This window comes from Vanacampus margaritifer, chromosome 3 (assembly GCF_051991255.1).
Source record: "Vanacampus margaritifer isolate UIUO_Vmar chromosome 3, RoL_Vmar_1.0, whole genome shotgun sequence".
NCBI lineage: Eukaryota > Metazoa > Chordata > Actinopteri > Syngnathiformes > Syngnathidae > Vanacampus > Vanacampus margaritifer.
The window spans coordinates 29,336,652-29,351,280 of record NC_135434.1 but is presented as its reverse complement, the minus strand read 5'-3'; positions in this window follow the sequence as shown (position 1 = coordinate 29,351,280).

Sequence of the window (14,629 nt, the reverse complement as noted above, 5' to 3'; positions counted from 1 at the left end):
CAGTTGATTGTATTTAAAAACATGTTTATACTGCCTGGTGCTGTACAAAATAATGCAGTTTTACGTGGACTGTACAGTAAAATAAATTGTCTAGAAAATATATAATTTTTATGTTTTTATTGAAATGCTTAAAGCCATTTTTATTTTGAGAAGCAATAAGCAATATTTGCTTGCACTGTATTTAATGCAATGCAATGTTTGAGAACGCAGTTCAAATACATTTTCGGCAGTGCTAATTTTGTGTGCTTCTTTTTCTTGTTTTGAAGGCATTATTTGATTACTTTATTAAGTGTAATCTTTTGCGTGTTCAAATAAATTACAGAATTGAGATCGTATGAAAAAATTCCCTTAAGGAGTTTATTTAAGAGCTCTTAAAGACACAGGAGAATGGCTTACATTCGAAGGTGATGTTTAAGCCTCAAGTGTGTGACGAATATGAAAACATACAGATGCTTTATACTTGAAAAAAGAATACTCACGCCCTTAGGCTTGACAAAGAAGTAGCGTTGTTAATAAGCAGACATGATGATACTGATACGATTATCTCAGCTCTTTACCAGGCACCAAGAAATTATGTAGACAGGCTTTGACCTTGGACCTTCAGTTTTTACGACAAAATGGGTAATGACATGAGAACTTGACCAATTTTAAAACATACACATTCTTATCTCAAGAGCCTGGAAGGGAGTGAAAAATTCCAATATATTTCACAACAACATTATCACAGTGTTATTCATTTAACTACACAGTTATATGGCATCTATATACTTATAAGTAAATTCATAAACAGTAAAAATATAAATTGAAAATGTTAAATGTCAACAGTCCCTCAATTGAACTAGTAAAAGTTCATAACAAGCCATTTAACCCTTAAAAACAGTCTAGAGAAAAATTCCAGCGGGATCATCATCGGATGTCGCAACCGCGGTCATAGCTTTAGAATTTACTGATTCTACCATCATGTAAGACGACTTGTTTTGAACATCTTGTTTTTCAATAGCTGTGGTAATAAGTCTTTGGCACTAATAAATATAAATATATAATAATAATAAACAATATCTGATACACGGTACACAGCAGCATCCACAAGTAATTAAAAAAGCTGCAAATACAGACACATAAATTAGAATTGATGAAACCAAGGTTTTATATCTACCAAAACCATCCATCCAGGTATCCCAAATTGACGTATCGATACCGGACTGCTTTTTCATTTTTTTATTAAGTGTTCGGAGTCCCTCAATTGCAATGGTTAAACTTCCATCCGGTGCAATATTATTAGGAATAAAAGTATAACATTGTTCTCTGAACATTGAACAAACACCACCCCTTTCTGCAAGTAACATATCAAGGGTGATACGATTCTGAAAAGCCATTAAAGATGTGGCAGACAACTGGCCGTGTACAGCCTCAAAACCAGATTGAGTCCAATTTCCTAGCCTTTGAACATTGTAATGTACATAATTAATTCTATCTACATTTTTGTTAATGGTACACCACAAGCAAATTAGCGATTCAAAACCCAAAGCCACCTGATCAGCAATTTTATACTCTTCAGGGACCCCACGAGGTACCCCAATCGCATCTATGTATGTGGGAACATTTTGATCCTGCCAAGTGGATCTTTTGACCCTCTGAAAAGAATGAGCAAATTTTGGTTGCCAAGTATTAACAATTTGCAGAAGGTTATCAACCGATGTAAGGAAAATATCCACTGGCAGAAGGAGGGTGATGAGAGCACAATATCCCTTCATATTCAGAAGTAACTTATCAAATATCCGGCTGTCTCCGCACCACCACCATATGTCCGCCCTGGATTGAGGCTGGAATTTACGACCCACATCTGTTGCTGAAACGCAGTGAGTGGTGTGATTTAGTTTTCCCAATTGTTCCCCAGTACCTGACATTTTAATACATGAAAAATCACCATCCGCAACTTTATTTGAAAATATTGGTTTAGTTGTTTGCCAATCAACAAGTGGATACACTTTATCCCATTGAGAGCATTTATCATTGGGGACAGTTTTATTCATAAGTTCCATTACACATTTATCCTCTATTTTAGCAGAAATTACCCTCAATAAAGGTCTTGGGCCCACACATACGACGCAATCTTCCCCCGAAGCACGTGATGCCTCATTTGCTAACAGTAGCCAATTATTACTGCCACCAGACAGACCTGTTGTAGCCCGAAACCATTCACCTACACCATCAATTTGGAAACTAAAAGCTTCCAAACCAGACTCCATTGTGTATTTAGTCATTTTTGGTTGTTCTGTTTTACTCATAGTTTTATCAATGCAAATTAAAATTGGAAAATAGGGATCAGTTCCAGAGAACCATGCCCATAACATTAGCCCAAAACAAGAGGTATTATTTATGGTTACATTAAGTGGCCGTATATTACCTTCAGGAAGAACAAAAGTTAATTCGAATTGACCTCCCATTCTACGCAATGTTACTCTTTTGCTAAAGAAAACTGCCTCCACGCTTGAACCTGACGGCCAGTATCGTCCACTTTGGGTGGTTATCAGGGAACTCCAGTCTAGTCGTAAAACACTTCCTGTCAAATAGCACCAGTACTTGAGCCAAAGGCCCCCCTTCGTCGGCCCTCCTCCACTAAATCCCCTCAAAGATTTAATGTGAAGTTTAACAGACGTGTTTGTGTTAGGAGCAACTGTCAGAACAATTGAGTTATTATAAGCCCAAGACATTATCCATGGTATTCGGGGAGAAACAACATTTCTTTTATCACGGTGTGTTGTATTCAAACTCGCGTCAACGGGCTTCATGAAAAACCAGATTGGCACAACAATTAATATGAGGAAAATCGTCGCGATGTAGAAAGTAGAAGCAGATTGCCTCTTCGAAGCCATCTTGAGAAGAAGTTCGTTTGTCGAAGGAGAAGGATGTTTGTCAGTCGTTGGTTGATTTTTTTTTTTTTTTAGAAGAAGAGGCGTTGTCAGCCTCTTTCCGAACCCTGGCTCACTGCCAGAGATCCAAGGATTGGTCACCGGGATTATCTTCCCAGAGTGTGAATCAATCGTTGTGAATTGATGAAAAGGGCATGTGACTCAATCTGCATTGAGTGATTTCCTCCTTCAGAGCAGCAAATTGACACTGGATCAGCTTTTCCAGGCAAATCAATTGTGAAATGATGCCAAGGGAAAAGGCACTTGAATGAATCTTCTTTGAGCGACCTCCTCCGCGGGCAGCTCTCCTCCTCGGACAGCTTGTCAGGTAGACACTGGAAACAGGTGTGGTGGGATGCGTCAGATGGCTCCCACTGGTGTGGGCGTTGATCATCAGATGGTTGCCCTTGGTGGCAGCGTTGAGCCAGATCCAGCGGGCCTGGTAGATGACAGGTGGTACCAAGTGTCCCCTCTCCTATGCAAGCGCACCGCACAGGATGTACGCTCTTTCACCTTGAACGGTCCCAAACATCTAGGAGCACACCATTTACGTTTAGTAACTTTCAACCACACATATTCACAATCATTTATTTTTGAAGGAACATCTGTTTTTGGTTATTTGTTAACTTGGAGAATGTAGATACTATCTCCTTAATTACTGGGGGCCTCGCAACGTGTGACTCTCCCAGCGGAGCATTAGGAGCTGGAAAAGGCCTGTTTTTATGACCTTCAAAAGGAGTCCAGCCTTTCGCCGAATTTAATGACATGCGCACATTCATCAATGCGACAGGAAGAGCTTGCAGCCAGTTCAATTTTGATGAGGCCAGTGCTTTAGCCAACTTTTTTTTAATACTTCTATTCATTCGTTCAACTTGTCCCTGTGACTGAGGATGATAAACAGAGCCAAATGTATGTTTTAGCCCCAATGCTTTTTCTACCTCCTGTAGATGTTTATTTTTAAAGTGCGATCCATTGTCCGATCGAATTTTCTTGGGGAACCCATGTGTCGGAATGTAATGATTAATTAAACGTTTTACCACAACCTCTGCTGTTTCAGACTTACAGTGATATGCTTCCGGCCACCCGGAAAAGGAATCCACAATTACCAGTAAATACCGGTAACCTTCTATTGGCTTTAACATATCAGTAAAATTCATTGAAATTACTTGTCCCGGAGCTGTCACTTCTGGATCGTGAGTGCCAGGAAGAGGTTTAGTTGTAGGCATACAGTTGAATTTATTACAAACACTGCAGTCCGGCAGTTCACTTTTCACGATCTGTTTCAAGTAGGGATGTGACCAATTTTGTAGTCTCCTCAAAGTTTCATCTATACCAACATGGCATATTCCGTGGGCTTCAGAAAATAGGATTTCTAATTGTGTCTGTGGTGGGATATATTTACCTTCTCTCAGCCAGATACCTGCAACATCTTGTTTCGCCCCTTTCGCAAACCAAACGCTCTTCTCTTCTGGGCTTGCTTTCAGCTGCCACTGCTTAACTGTTTCCGGAGTTATTTCTTGTCTGTGTCCTAATTCACCTTCGCTCACCATAAGTTGAAGTTCTGGGCTGTATCCGGCCACGTATTTTGCAGCCCTGTCTGCGGAATCATTCCCTACTGAGACAAAATCATCATTTTTTGAATGCCCTTTACATTTGATCACCGCTACTTTTTTGGGTAATAATAATGCATCCATCAAATTAAAAATGTCTTGTTGGTGTTTAATAGGGGACCCAGACGCAGTCATAAAGTCATTTCTTAGCCATTCTTTGATGGCAGTATGCAAAACAACATGTACATAAGCTGAGTCAGTATAAATGTTCACAGTCTTATCTTTTGCTAGTTTTAATGCCGAAGTCACTGCGATGATTTCTGCACGTTGAGCCGACTGTTTTCCTGTGAGTCTTTCTGCCACCTTTAGTTCAAAAGTTGAACCTGTCATCTGCGTTACTGCAATGCCTGACTGGAGTCCTTTATCGCCTTTAAAGCAACAGCCGTCCGTAAATAACGTCAAGTCTGGGTTGTCTAGTGGGATGTCGTAAAAGTCATCCCTCAGTGAGTTGTCTTCAAGAGTTCGCTGAGTGCAGCAGTGCAGTTGACCTTCGAGGAGACCATCAGCCATATTTCTTCCTTCGTGTATAAACAGAATGTGAGGCTGTGTCAAAACGGACTCAATCTTTCTCTGCCTCCCTCCCGTCATCGTGAAAGCTTGGCTAGTCACATATTGTACCGTACTATGTGATGTACGTACCGTTAACGGATGATGTAACACAATATGAGACGTTTTCTGAATCAAGCGTGCTAATGCGGAAGAAAATGCCGCACACACATGATGACGCTTCTCATATTTTTCAAGAGGTGTTGATGCGTACAGACAGACTTGTCTGTTGCCATCCACCGTTTTCTGGAAAAGTACAGCTGATACACTTGATGACTTTTCAGAAACGTCCAAATAAAACATCTTAGTGTAATCAGGAACGACAAGAGCCGCGGCTGATGACAAAAATTGTTTTAGCAGGACAAAAGAAGTCTCAGCATCATTGGTCCAATCAAGAACATGTGACAGGTTTCTCATTCCTTTTTCATTCACCAACTGTGTGAGAGAATGAGTCAGTTCCGCAAAATCCGGAACATGATGTCGAGAGTAATTGCACAATCCCAAAAAGGACAACATCTGCTTTGCATTTGTCGGTTTGGGATGGTGCAAGATGTCATCATTGTGTGATGGAGAAATACCTGTTCCATGTTTTGATATGAGACGTCCCAAAAATGCAACCTGCGGTCGGGCAATTTGGAGTTTGTCCTTGGAGCATTTCAAGCCGACTTTAGCCAGGTGGCTGAAAAGGAGCTGTGTAGCTTGAAGGCAGGACTCCTCGGACGGCGCAGCCAGGAGCAGATCGTCTACATACTGCACCAAGAGAACATCATTAGGGAGTTGTAAATTTGACAGCAGCTGTCTTAGGGAAGCATTAAAAATTCCAGGAGATAACACAAATCCCTGAGGCAGACGGGTATATGAATAACACTCGTTATTCCACGTAAATAAATAAAATAAATAAATACTTATGCATAGACGCGTCAAGAGGGATGTAAAAAAATGCATTCGCCAGATCAATGCAGGTAAAATGAGTGTGCAAAGGACTGATTTGTGACTGCACAGAATGAGGATTTGGCACTGGCAAGGCAGGTGTCCAAACTTTAGAATTTATAGCCCTTAAATCATGCACCATGCGAAATTTACCAGTATTCTTTTTTTCTACTGGGAGAATAGGAGTATTGTAGTTAGACCTATCAATTTTGCAAAGAACTCCCGCTTTTAGCAATCCATCAATTGTTTCTGAGATGCCAGCTTTTCCGTCAGGCTTCATTTTGTACTGCGGCACCCAAACGGAGTCGGGTGTCACTTCATAAATTACCGGAGCAACGTCACATAAGCCCACATCAGTTGAGTCTGTGGACCAGAGTGCATCCGGCAAGGTTTTTAACATGTCACCAGCAAAGTCACTGTCAGATGCCTCTCTTCCATGATGCCGATCCAACAGTTGATGCTCTAGCACAGACATTGAAGCAAACATGTCAGATTTAATCCAATAGGCATCAAGTGATTTTGAATACAGCAAATCCGAGTGTATTGAGCATTGCCAATCAGTTGCTTTTGTGCATGCGAGGACAAATGGACCCAAATCTTTCGCCGTGTGCTGGGATGACACCCTCAGTGATATATGAGGATGGCATGCCAGCACAGATTTGTCAGGTGGTTCTGTCATCACATACCATTGAGCTTGTTCCTCAGTCAGATTCACAAAAAATGCAACATCGGGCCTACCTGCGAACAGATCACCTACCCGCAATTCCCATGTGTCGCCAACAACTTTCTGGAAGGCTTCACTGTACATGTCATCTCCTGTCCGGTCATAATATAGAGTACAATGCATACAATCTGATACCACATCATATGTTCGGAGGTTACTAACCCAACTGGTCCAATTTGACCAAAAATTCTCAGCATCCCTCCAGCCGGAGGAATCAGTGTCAATCTTTGCCCAGTAGATCTCAGCCGAGACGCAGGACATGGCGTGTGGAGGTATCACAGGCAACTGGGAGGAGACTTTAGAGGTAGTAGCTTCGCCGCAGAAGAAGGTATTTCCATCTGGGAATTTTAGCGAGAGTCCTGTCGATCCACACTGTATCAATGGCGCAATTTTTATGAGCAGATCCCGTCTCATTAGATTCACAGGACAATTGGGTGCATAGACGAACTCATGTAGGAAAGTTTGTGTATAGCATTGAGTTTGTATAGGGCTCGTCAAATTCAGGACAGTTTTTTCTCCCTTGAATCCAACCAGCGAAATGCCATTTGCTGTGAGCTTGCATTCTGGCGGCAATGTTATTATGGTAGAATGTCGTGCTCCTGTGTCCACCATAAATGATAACGTCGTGCCTCCTACCGTGATATAAATCATTGGTTCTCCGAGGGCAGATTCAGGGCTGAGTCATTGCGGATATTGTCCAGCAGGTGGCGGCAGGAACTCCTGGTTAGGAACAGAGGGATATTGTTGTTGTGGCGATGACAAGCCACGTGTAGCACCACACCCCCTCTGGTGAAAGAAGCCACGGCTTCTCCTCCTTCCACTCTGCCGACCTCTCTGCACACGCTGACCTCTGCCCCTGATGACACCTGATTCCTCCTGGCAAGTGTCTGCCCAGTGACCAGGGCGACCACAGTTGAAACAGTAATTCCGATCATATGATGCTCCATTCTGAAACATAATCAAATCTGATCCAACAGTATTAGGTGATGACATGTTCACAGAAGCCGAACTCACAAAGTCCTCCTCTTTTTTCTTCAAAGTTTGTAATTGTAGCATTGCTAATTGTGATTCAGTATTCTTACGTTTTTCATTTTTTGATTCGATATTGTCAGGTTCAGATGTAGACATTTATCAAATAAAGAGAGAAGAAGCATCTGGTTCCAAATTTATTACTCATGAGGAAGAGAAAACTGCAGCCTTAGTTTGATCGGTACAGAGTCTCTCTTCGTTCATCACTCAAATAGTCCCCTTATATGTACTAATCGGGGCATCTGATTACATGACAGAAAGAGAAAAACAACTCCTATCTCACTTCACACTCTCCAATGCGGCATGCAAGTCCAGGGACCCTGGCGTTGACGTGCGTCACGTCTTCTTATCAGTTGTCCCCACTCGGCAGCTGAGTCGTCCACTTGCAACTTCACCAAATACAATAACACTCCTTTGCAATACATAGCAATCCTAAACAGAAATTACTACACTATTACGTTGACTTGTGTTTCCCAAGAGGCAATTTACTTCAACACGGCAAATGTATAATAATCCTCCAAAATAATTCTTACATTTCCCTCCTGTTTATTCTACATTTGCCTCCAAAAATTTTGTCATCAAAAGAACTTTGATTTAAAGGTTTTATTTAGTTGAATCATTTACTGGATGACAAACTTAAACATTCCATCATGTCCCCTTTCTCTGTTTTAAGTTTTAAGGTGTGTAAAATAGGACAGCAGGAGAAATTATCTCATCATTGGTTTGGTCATTAGTGTCCCCTCCATCACCATAATTTGCAGAAATAAGCAAAGGGTATATCTCTTGTAATTTAGAATTTGTGGGAGCGACGACGGTTGAGATAAGTCGGACGAGTAATGCGCGAATGCAGGGAATACAACAACATCCACACAGCACAAGAATTGAGGTGAACAGAGTCATAGAAATCATGACAGAAAATACCAAACTTTTATATTTGCCAAACGTTTTTTCCCACCACTCGTCCCATGCTGAGGTGGACACACCTGAGTGTTCTTTCATCTTTCGATTCAGGGTGCGCAGGCCTTCAATGGCTCTCGTGAGGGACCCATCCGGAGATGTGTTGTTTGGTATAAATGTACAACACTGGTCCCCAAACATAGCGCAAACGCCACCTCTCTCTGCCAGTAGCATGTCGACCGCAATGCGGTTCTGGAACGCCATGAGTGATGTTGCAGCCAATTGTTCTCTGACAGCTATAAATCCTTCTTCAGTATAATTCCCCAATTTTTGTACATTGTAATGGATGTAGTTGATTCGGTCTACATTTTTATTGGGTGTTACCCATATGAAAATAGATTCCCACCCCGCTGCAATTTGATTTGCCAACTTATACTCATCCGGAACGCCGCGAGGAACTGCAATTGCATCCAAATAGGTTGGTCCACCGTCCCACCAGGAAGCACGTCGCTTTCTTGAGAGATGGTGGAGGGGATCATGAGCTGAAACTGCTCTCTGAATATCCCCCAGTGTGGATGGAAAAATAAACACCGGTAACTGCAGAGACACCAATGCACAACCACCAGTTGCATCTATCAAAGAATCAAACAATTTGGTGAATGAATAGCCTTCACGGTCACAAAGACCACACAACATAGCACCGCAAATCTTATCCACGCAATAGCCATGTCGACCGAGAACCCCTAATTAGGTTAGGCGTCTTGGAAAACTTCACTGACCGCAGGTATTTTCAGATTCTATATATCTGCTCCCACCTTTGAATCAGACTTTCGCTCACCCTCCCTGTTGGGTTTGTCGGTTGAGATGACCTTTTTACAATGCGTAAGATGTATCCAAGTGCTCCTTGCTTCAATCTTTATGGCCGTCGGCGTGGTCAGCAGCACTTGATGATGGCCTTCCCACTTTGGAGAATTCCAGTGCTTCTTTTTGAGGCTTCGGATCAGTACCCAGTCTCCTGGAGCTACTAGTTCTTCCTGTTGGAGAGAAGCACAATCGCCTTCTGGTAGTTTCAATTCATCTCTTTTCTCTAATGTTTTTCGCATGTAATCGGCCAAACTAAATAAATAAATAAATATATAATAAATAATAAATATAAAATAAATTAAAGCCATATGTCGTATATATTTTGTGTATCTATCCTACCATCCCCCCTGTTGACACATGGGTCACACCATGTGTCAATATAGCGGCCTACTTATAAAGATTTTTATTTAATAAAACAAAAACAAAAAACTTGCAAGTTAAATATTTTTGGTGTATTAAGCTGGCCAGCGAATTCATATTTTGTTATCCACAAATTTAAATGTTTTGTTTTAGAAGGACATTGGTTTTCTACAAACTTGCAGTCCTTACATGTTAACTGTTGTTTCGGGTCTTTCTTGTTGGCTTTTTTGCTATTTGTTTTCTCCATGTTGGAGTCAGCGATTCTCTTAAGGAGATTAAACTGACTTTAAATCCCCGAACAAACAATAATGAGGTAGCGAACCTCCACTCACACCCTCTCTACGGAGTGTAAACGCGCGTAGTACACCGTCGCCCTCTTCCAGTGTTATAGACTCTCTCTGTCTCTTCACGCAACATTGACTAGTATTCTTACGGTTTTTTATTCTATCCCCTTTTCCTCAATTTTATAGACTCCCTCTGTCTATTTCTCAGTCCCCTTTTCCTCAATTTTATAGACTCCCTCTGTCTATTTCTTTTATCCACGGAGTTTAAATACGTACAGGACACCGTCGCCCTCTTCTCCACGGAGTTTAAACGCGCGTAGGACACCGTCGCCCTTAACCTTAAACGGACACTTATTTACCAAAAATCCGCCAATGAAAATATAAGTGTCCTACCAGTGTTGCCTTCTCTCTTCCTGGCTTGCTTCAACCTTTAGTCCCCAGAAACAGGCCGAGGTCCAGTCCCAAAGGGACAGCTGCCGTGGCCACGGTCTTTTTTGGTCGTCGGCTCTGCCTCTGGGCACCTCCGGTATGTTGCAATCCGGCTACGAAGGACCAATTTAAATGTCAGGTTCAGATGTAGACATTTATCAAATAAAGAGAGAAGAAGCATCTGGTTCCAAATTTATTACTCATGAGGAAGAGAAAACTGCAGCCTTAGTTTGATCGGTACAGAGTCTCTCTTCGTTCATCACTCAAATAGTCCCCTTATATGTACTAATCGGGGCATCTGATTACATGACAGAAAGAGAAAAACAACTCCTATCTCACTTCACACTCTCCAATGCGGCATGCAAGTCCAGGGACCCTGGCGTTGACGTGCGTCACGTCTTCTTATCAGTTGTCCCCACTCGGCAGCTGAGTCGTCCACTTGCAACTTCACCAAATACAATAACACTCCTTTGCAATACATAGCAATCCTAAACAGAAATTACTACACTATTACGTTGACTTGTGTTTCCCAAGAGGCAATTTACTTCAACACGGCAAATGTATAATAATCCTCCAAAATAATTCTTACAGATATCTTTTGCATACCTTCTCAAATGATGTTTAAGATGACTCAACCACCTTACATGCTCGGCGCCTGGCAAGTCCGGATTGGCCTCCATAGCTTGCACAATTGGTTTTGGAGCTCCTTTTAAAATTGCAGACCGAAAAATTTGTGAATACAATACAGTATCGGTCGGCAAGTGTCCAGTCTTTAATGAGAATTCGACAAGTGCCCGATCAATGAATGTAGCAGCGTCCTCATCAATTTTTTGAGTGAACAGCAAATCGGAAATTACAATTTCTGGAATGGGGAACAATTCACCTAATACTTCAAAAAGTGACAAATAATTATCACGTGTTAGCGCTTCACCATCCAGTAGAGAAGGCATCCCAGAATTAGACATTAACACTTCAAGTTGAGAGAGAGGACACGCCTGCGTTAACAATGCACGCACATCACCCGCTGTCAAGATCTGACCTATGACCTCTCTCTGAAGAGACCTCAGCCAATTCTGCCCCCCCCCCCCCCCCCCCCGCTTGCAATGGGGGCAGCCTTTGTAGCAATACGCTCAGATCGGAGGGCAAATTAGGCTTATACAGAGTGGCAGAATTCCCAGTGGCCAGTCAACCTTAGTAAACATGGGTGCTTGCAAACTTGTCTTAGAGCGAGTCGCAATTTGATTAGAAGCACTGTCTAAAAGTCTGTCTGACACGCTGAAGTCACGTGTCCCAGAAACATCTTTCACCGCACATGTTAGCTCTACCAATTTCCTATGTATCTCTTCAATTCGATAGCTATTAGCAACAACAGATGCTTCTCCGGTCATTTCACGGTCCCGCTGTCTGAACAATTCATCACGTTCGGCCCTCAAAACACGATTTTGTTCAATCAATTCATCTTCAGCGGCCTTTTCAACACGATCCAGAATATCACGCCATCTAGAACGAGTTGACTGTGGAATCTCCGCATGCCGCGTCAATTCCAATCCGGAAGCTCTTGCCTGGTTCAATTTTACCTGTGGATCATTTCTAATGGCTAACACTTTATCCAAATTCAATTCTAGCCGTTTCACAGAAGCATGTACGCCAGCAGCTAACGCATTAGCAGCCTTCACAACGGAGTCGCCAATTAGCATCTCATCACAGTTTCCCGAATCCCATTTTACATTGAGATTACCACCATTTACTGTTAAAACAGGTGCCTGCAAATCCTGTAGCATCTGAATAGCCGTACTATATGGTGATTCAGTAAACGGGTGTTTAGGGCTAAATCCCTCACTCGCTCTCGTTTCAGCATAAGCAGGCGGAGCCGGTAGCTTAGCATCAACCACGCGGCCATCACCCTCGTGTTCGTTAGCCGAGTCATGGCTAGTGGACTCGCTTAACACAGCCTTACGAGCAACTTTTAGAGAGCTGCCCAAAGCTAGCATTCTAGCGTTAACCAACATTCGATCCACCACCTTACATTGTCGTCTAACTTTTCTTCCATTCAAAGAAAATATATATGTATTTTTCACGGAGCTATCCAGCGCCTGCCGCTTTTTTACACAAGAAAGTTCCACGGACTTCATCAATGCAATCAAACACGTCGTAGATAGTAACGGTGGAAACCAACCACTATCACAATTAGAGCGCATCCATTCATTTAAAAGAGTCTTCAACTTACGTCTCCGCCGTGCCGGGAGCGCATCCACCATCACAATGCACGCAGCGTCGATTTGCGCGCCGAGCGACAATTTCTGACTATGGACCGGAAGTGTATGCAAATCAAACCAACCGGAATCACGGTCAAATATATCGTCCATAATATGTAGTAATTAGTCGTTTTAATATTTATAAAGTCAGTGACGTCTCACTTATGGTACTACAATACAACAGGTCAAAACTATTCTCATCAGTCCCCCCCAAAAATTATTATTATTATTATTATTTTATTTTTATTTTTTTTCAAAAAATAATAAAAAATAAAAATGAAACAGAAATTAAATATCGCTTTTGCGACAATAAATATATCCAGGATCTATCGCCACGGGCGGCTTAATTCAACAAAATCAGAAAGAACAAAAATAAATGAATAGCCCATCGACCGCGCGGAACCAAATGCCGATTGAAACGGCGGAGCGCTCCTACTTGACGTCACTTCCGTATGGAACGGGTATCACTTCTTATGCATAGTTCAATGTTGTAGTAATTTTCAAAATCGAGGACTTCTGCGTCCTTCCGTAACAAAAACGACTTCAAACCCACTAATACTTGTTCACACAGATCTCAGATACAATTTAGTAAAGACGTAATTGCAGCTGTAGCAATCCCAAACAAACAGAATTTCTCTACGTGGATAAATGTCCACTCACCTTATTAATATTTGGCGCCGTTAGAAATTCAATGTGTCCAGGATCATCACAGCTTTTTGCAAAAAAACGTCCAAATTTGTTTTCGTCGAGGTCACCATTTGAAGGCATTATTTGATTACTTTATTAAGTGTAATCTTTTGCGTGTTCAAATAAATTGCACAATTGAGATCGTATGAAAAAGTTCTCTTAAGGAGTTTATTTAAGAGCTCTTAAAGACACAGGAGAATGGCTTACATTCGAAGGTGATGTTTAAGCCTCAAGTGTGTGACGAATATGAAAACATACAGATGCTTTATACTTGAAAAAAGAATACTCCCGCCCTTAGGCTTGACAAATAAGTAGTGTTCTTAATAAGCAGACATGATGATACTGATACGATTATCTCAGCTCTCTACCAGGCACCAAGAAATTATGTAGACAGGCTTTGACCTTGGACCTTCAGTGAAAAATTCCAATATATTTCACAACAACATTATCACACTTATTCATTTAACTACACAGTTATATGGCATCTATATACTTATAAGTAAATTCATAAACAGTAAAAATATAAATTGAAAATGTTAAATGTCAACAGTTTCAAGCTAGTAAAGCTGATAATTCTTAAATGAAGAGTAATAATCTTTAAACTGTTTTCACTCAAACTGAGTAAGAAGCAAGCAGTAAAACAATAATTGACAAACTAATTTAGAGTTTATTTTGCTTAATATAGATTTAGAAATGAGTGTTCCACTACTTATCTTAAGGTATGTTTCTCTTTTCAAAAGCCAAGATGTTTTTTTCTTATTTCAAGAAATCTTACTGCACTGGCAGATAATTTCACTTGTTTTTAGTCAGAATCCTCTCAAAACAAGTATTTATTTCTTATATTTAGACAGTTCGTTTTTGCAGTGTGTCATAGCAACACATTTCGTTTTTATTATTAAGCTGTGTGTAAAGCTTTATTTGCAATATTTTATATTTTTATGGACTGCAATGGGCGGGAGAAATCTAATATAAATCGATTTGTAGTGTGTTCAGCTGTGCATGTGTATTGCAACGCAACATGAACCAAGCTCTGCCTGTCACAAGCACCGGCATCATCTTCTAGAGATCCTCACTCTCCTCTCTCACTCTCTGTGTGGCGTGC